Raw genomic sequence first — 7,202 nt, 5'->3', positions numbered from 1 at the left:
CCCCTCCTCCTCCTCCTCCTGCTCCTTCTCTTGCTTCTGCTTCTTCTGCTGCTGCTCCTCTCTTTCTCTCTCTCTCCAAAAATGCTCCAATTCTCATAACATTTACTAACAATAAGACGCGTTTTCAGCAAAGCCTGTCTCCCCTCTTTTATTCCTCTCTTGTTGCCACTTCCACCTGCCTTTATTTTGTCCCCTCCTCTTGCATTTTCCTCAGCTTCTATCAAAGCCCGTATACTTAGGATAAATCTGACTAGCTCTCTCATTCAAATGTTTATTTCATTCATAAGGTTTAACATACTGACTCTCCCAAGGATATTTGCATTTTTACAGGTGGCTAAATCTTAAGGAATAAAGCTATAATGGTAAATTTTCAATCATTGGAAAACTAGGGGAGGAAGCCATTCAGATATCAGAGGAATCTTCCCAAAGCCCCTAAAACAGCTGTATCTTCAATTCCATAATACAGAGCGCTTTCATTTTTCTAGGAGGTACCTGCTGGAATTACTTGACCCTGATTTGCATCCTACCCTATAATTTTCCCGGGGTGGTGTTCTCTCTTTAGAAACAGAGCTGCTGGTGCCCAGGACTCTGAATAACAATAATTCTCCTGGAACATTCAAAAACTTTCAGTGGCTGAGGGCTGGGGAATGAAGGAGTTAATGATCTTAAGTGCCCATCAAGGCAGAGTTAATGGATCTTAACAGAAACCTGAGCAGGAGACTAACCACCTGCATTCTGACTGACCACTTTTCTGTGGAACCCTGGGTGGTCTGCCTAAGCAGGTTTCCCGTGCCCTGGGGGGCCAGGGGCTCTGAGAAGAATCCAGTTGAATAATGAGCATAAGAATGATTAATAGTGCTTCCTGCCCTCTGTAAGAGATGGGGTGGGCAGCAGGGTGCTGGAAGGAAAGCAAACAGCTGGATATTAGATTGCAATGTGGACAGAAACCACTTACACTTTAGATTCAATATCCTTCTGGTGATTGAGGGATGGAATTGAACCCACTCCTGACTTAGCATGGCAAAGAGTAAGCTGCTATGCCATTTTTATTGAGTGTTTATTAATTTGTTCATTTATCATTAAAGACATTTTAAAACTCAGTAGCATTGTCTTCTCTATTGTCTGAAGAGGTATAGTAACTAGCATATTTATAGTTAAAAGAAAAGAAATTGCATATATGTGACTTCTTGCTGGATGTATACATTATAGATAGATAGATAGATAGATAGAATATATATACATGTGTACATATATATACATATATATATATATAATATACAGATTATAAAACACTAATGAATTCATACTATCAAGTAAATTTGCATGGCCCTGTTTCTCAACACAGGGTTTGGATTGGTGTGGAGGGTAATGACAGTGTGGGCTCTGTGGGAGAAACAGAGGTGTGGTGAGAGATGAAGGCTTGATGAGTGAGGCCCAAAGTCATTTCTTTAGTTCCTCTTCCAGTGCCTCCCATGAATCAAGGTTGCTTGTGACATTACAGTTGGCAATTTAAACAATCATAAAATAAATTAAATGAGAAACAAAGTTGATATTCCAGAAGTAAAATTTAAACTGGAAATCAAATTTAAGCACACAGAGAACTCTCACTATCTGCAGATAGCACACATACATGTGTGAGTGTTAGTGCTGGTTACCTTCGTTTTTGTGCGCACACATACAAGCAACAGACATGCATAGGAGCCAGTTTATTATTAAAAGAGCACATGTGTGGGAGACAGAGCCTGAATTCAGACCTCGCTCTGCTGCTAATTGGCTATTAACGTAATTAGACAATTTGTGTCAACTCTAAATCTCCACTTACTCATCAATAAAATGAAGGAGTCAGATTTCCTCATTGTCCTTTACAACTTGAAGATTTCTAAACATTTCATTACTAAGCAACCAGGAGAAACTCCTCTCCATTGACCCAACCCCTAAGGCCACCCTGTAGGCTCAGCTGTGGGGGAACATCCTGGACCCTGGGACGAGGCCACAGAGCTGTACAGAAACAATGCTGTCATGCAGGGAGTAGAAAGGAGCCTCCCTTAGGAGGACACCGCTACGACCAAGTGCAGGCCATGTTCCTCAGGAGAGTCCCCTTTAGAGAACATGAGGGGTGAGTCCCTGACTCAAAAATGGTGGTTGAAAGTGTAGGCTTCAAAGTCTGATGGGTTCTTGTTGAAGTCCCAGCAATCGCAGTCACTAGCTTTGTATCCTTTGAGCAGTTGCTGTACTGCCCTAATCCTCAGTTTCCTCCCCTGGAAAATGAAGATTATACTATCCACCTCAACAAGCTCTTTCAAGGCTTAAATAAGAATATGGATGACACAATAAATATTCAAAAAGATTGTGTGGGTAATACATATATATACATGTATTTGATATATATTTCACATATTACATATTTATTATTAAATCTCCAGTAAGCTTGATTTATAGAGATTTATGGAAGACCATTATTATTTGACAGTAATAAAATAAAAACTAATTATTCATGAAAGATAGGATTTTCATTTTCCATAGAAAAGAGCATTTAGAAATTTAAAGAAAGTAAGTGTGATGAGAAGTAATAGAGAACGGAACACTATATGCCGGGGTTCTTGATCCAGCATCTAGAAGGGTTCAGGAAATCTGGAGAAGGGCTATGTGTAAATTAAATAAGAGTCCAGAGATGAAGCATAATTTTGAAAGGCATTTGGGGGTCAGAGGAGCCTAGCTAAAGAAACTAAGTTCTCCTTGTCTCAGGACCCCTTGCTTTTTATTAACACAAATTGTCCTAAGGCAAGATGGAGATATACACATCAAAGGGCAGGGTTTCCTATATACAGTCCATTGTCAGATGGGAAGAATTTGCCTACAGCTGTTCAGGTGTTTGGCCAATAGGAGGCAATAATATGTAGATTGAAATGCCCTTAACTGTCTGGCAATCAATTTATGCATCCCTTTCAGGTTTTGGGAAATGCCACCAGCCATTCCCCGATGAGTCAGCCCTGCTGACATGCTGGAATTGGCTTCCGGCAACTATACTTTAGATATATGGTCAACCTCTGAGAACCTCCTATTCATGTCACGTTGGCTGCCTATAATATGGATGACTGGAACTGCCCCATAAAGACTCAAAAATCAAGCATCCTAGCTATGTGTTCAGGTATTTACTAAATACTTCCCGATAAGTCCTCCAGAATGAAAGCCCCAGGAAAACGGAAAGCCCCATGCCTATCTTGTCCAGTGCTGGATCTCAAAAGCCCACAAGAGTGCCTGGCATATGGTAGGTGCTCAAAAAAATATCATACTATAGACATCTTACATATTTGTTCTGTTCATTGTTTCTTGTCTGTCTACTCCTGCCAAAATGTAAGCTCCACCGGGCAGCGAACATTGCCTTGTTCACCGATGTGTCCCAGTTGCCTGGAATGATGCCTGGGACATTATGTGTGCTTCTTACTTTTTTTTTTTTTTTTTTTTTTTTTTTTTTTAGCATGATGACTAAAGGAAGTAAGGAGAGTGATTTAGAAATAGTAAAGTCTCAATAATCCAGGCTGCTCAAGGATCTTCTTCGCCTTTAGTTTTAAATGGAGGTTTCAAAGAAATTGGCTTTCACTGCCCCTTGAATGCAGAGCATTCAGCTAAACAACCAGACCTTTCAGGAGTTCATGAGAAGATGAAGACAAGGCAAAAAGTCAGTTCCATATCCAAGGTTGCAGAGGCTGTTCCACATTCATCGAAACTCACGCTCTCCTACACGGGTTTGTCAAATCCTTTATTTAAATACCTTATTATCTAAGACAATTTTGTACTTACTGTCATGAAGGCTTATGAAACCTGCAAGCCTGTCTTGCTGGAACAGGTACAATTTAAGCCAGTGATTGTTCCAAAGGAGAAAGGAAAGGTGAAGAATGGCACCATTGTGAAGATTTGGAGCAGGAAGGCAGACAGCCCTCACAGCTAACCTCTGTTCTCCAGGGTGTTTGTTTAGGCTCCTTAGACGAAGCATATAGCCTACAGATCGAGGGGGGGGAAATTGTAAGTCTTCATGTATAATTTTTGTTGTTATATCTAAACTGATAGTTGAGGGCTAGGAGCTGAAACAATATTTTATAGAAGTATCATGTTGAAGTTTCTGCAGGTTTCAAAATATTTAAATATGTAAATTTCAATGGAGAGATGTTCGGATTTTTTGATAGTCTAATGATTTTAAGCATCTCATTTCTAGTCACACTCTGACAAAAGATGTTCAGATTGCAGTGTGAGATGGTTTCTATGGTTACAGTTGTTTCCTAGCATTTTAGTGACATCTTTTGTGAGCATTGGCTGCTTCACTTATTTGTCACTAATGTATGTGTAGAACTATAGTTAATAGCCTTGGGCGGACAAAATTTTTTTTTCTGAATGGCTGCATTGTTTTTTAGCAGCATTTTTCAATAAGGTGACAATGCATTAGAATACTAATGGTATGTATGGTATTTTAAGATGTCAAGTTTTCAATAAAATGATAATGAAAATTTTGCATTTCATTTAATAGTTAAATATTCATGAATTTTCACAGCATGATGAACTGAGTGAAAAATAAAGAAACTGTATAATGTATAATACTAAACATCATAAATTAAGTTTCTTTTCATAGAAGCTATTCAAGAGTGTTTAATATATGGTTCTTCTTGGATTTAGACCAATCTGAGCTAAATTAAAAGCATCTTAAAAGGAAACTTGTTTAAACCAATTTAACATATTTTAACACAGCATGTTTACACTGTAACAATATAAAGGAAAATGACACATTACAAACAATATATACATTATATAAAAATTATGATGACTAAGTGGGGAATGTAATCATCAGGCAAGAATATTTTAAAGAAACTAATTGTGAAGTAGGAGCTGGAGGCATGCATAAGAGTAGAGCCAGGTGACATAATCATGCGTAATAGGAAGAAAGTAAGCAGTAGATATTGAGAATCTACAAGTTCTGTCCAATGCTGATCTATTTCAGGCATTAGGCTAATTTCTGGAGGACCTAGGGGTAAACATCATGCCTTCCCTCTGGCCTGGAATGATCCAGTCCTAAAGCGAATGTTAGAGTAAGGAAAAACTTTGCCCCAATATTAGGGATTTTTGACTTTTCCTCCAAATTCAAACATAATTTGTTGTCTTGCAGCAACATCCATTCCAATCGCCTCTTACAAAGGATACATCTATAGTGAGTATTTGGAGATGCTGTGTATGAATTTGAACTCCCAGAGAGGAAGTGACTAATAGAACTCTAATTGCTGTGAGGTGGAAGAGTAAGAAAGAAGCCATTACTTGACTCCTTATCAGAGAGATATTGTCAATTACCCAATAACCCACAACCTCTTCTGCTAACCTCCTGACTTGAGAATTTTTCAGCTTCACTCCCTGACTGGTCTAGCATTCCATTGATTCTTAGATGGAATTGAGAGAACTGTAAGACTGAGATGCAGAAGGTGGACCTGGCTTCTACGGAAGTGCAAATCAAGAATAGAACCAAAATTAAGTAGATAGAAAATCATAGTCCAATAGGTGCCATTGATCTGAGAATGGGAACTTTAAAACTTTAAATTCTTATGAGTAAAAGCATCATCAGAGCATTGCTTTACCCAGACTGGTAGTTAACTTGGTAATACACCTCTCTCATAGGTATTAGTCACACTAATTTCTTTGATGCCTAAATAAGTGTAATAATACTTACAGACACATAAATGCAGATGGGAGTTGAGATATTTCTTTTTAAAAGTATTTTATATATGAGAATATTACTGCAAGCTCTATTATTTAACCAGTTTAACATGATTCTTGATCATGCTACATGGGTGATCATTTTATGTATTAAGAAATTGAATTGCCAATAAAAATTGATCATGCTACATGGGTGATCATTTTATGTATTAAGGAATTGAATTGCCAATAAAAATAAATAAATAAATAATTGTTAAAAGTAAAAAAAAAAAACACAAAAATTTCATATAAGGTTTTCTTAATTTTAATAGGTTGCCCAAGCCCAGCTCATTTTAACATACTGGTTTTTATTTATTAAATATTGACCAACTAAATTGTTATTCAATGTTCTGATTCTACCACTTACTAGCTGTAGTCAGTGGAGACAACCCCACCTCATGCCTCAGTTTCTTCATCTGTAAGTGGGGATAACTGGAGTATCTACCTTATAATATGTTGTGTAGACTAAAAGAGATCAATACATTTATAATACTTTACGTTAAGCTTAACAAATAATAAGTATACATTAAATATTAGCTATCATCATCATCATTAATATTAAAAAAGCTAAATAGAAGACCAGTAGAGAGATGTTGGTTGAGAGATGTTAAAGGCTTTCATAGCACCAATGTTAAGTGAATATAGGTACAAATAGTGTTTTAATGAAATATCTTAAACTGGCAAAAATGTACTGGGCTAAAACTTAGCAAAGCAAATTAGCTAACTTTCCAGTACAGCTCCCTTATCCATGAAAGTAGGTTAGCATTATTGATCTACTCCTGGTCTAAATTGTGTTGACTGTATTAATTTATGAAACAGATGCTTAAAAAGAATTTATAATGCAAAAGGATAAGCATTGCATGATTCAATTTACATGAAGTACCTGGAATAGTCAAATTCATAAAGACATTATAGAATAGTGGTTACCAGGGGCTGAGGAAAGAGAAGAAAGGCAAGTTATTGTTAGCCTCTCCCACCTCCGCTGCAGGCAGGTGGTAAGGACCAGGGGTCCCGGACTGCAAGAGCCCCAGACTGCGAGAGGGATGTGGACATCCCCCGAGGGGTCCTGGACTGCAAGAGGGCACAGGCCAGGCTGAGGGACCCCCCCCCATGTGCGAATTTCGTGCACTGGGCCTCTAGTATATAGATAAACTTGCTTAATTAGACCTGCTTTCTGACTTAACTAAACTTTTTCCAGCCCAGTGAAGCACCCCAACTTCTCTTTCAGGTAGTTATCAGCAACATGGCAGTAAATATCAGTACAAAGCAGATTATTATTGTAGATCATGCAGGGAGAACAAAGGGTAAGATATTTAACTACAGCAGTGTTTGACTATATTCTGCACAGTGAGAAAACCTGAAGTCATTTTCAAGGTCCACCATTTCTTACTTCTTTTTAGTTGGGTCAAGTTTCTAAGCTTTCTAAATCTCCGTTTTCTGGCTAATGAAAAGAAAATAGGATTCCACTG

This window comes from Myotis brandtii, unplaced genomic scaffold (assembly GCF_000412655.1).
Source record: "Myotis brandtii unplaced genomic scaffold, ASM41265v1 scaffold522, whole genome shotgun sequence".
Lineage (NCBI taxonomy): Eukaryota > Metazoa > Chordata > Mammalia > Chiroptera > Vespertilionidae > Myotis > Myotis brandtii.
Note: the sequence above shows the minus strand (reverse complement) of the source record.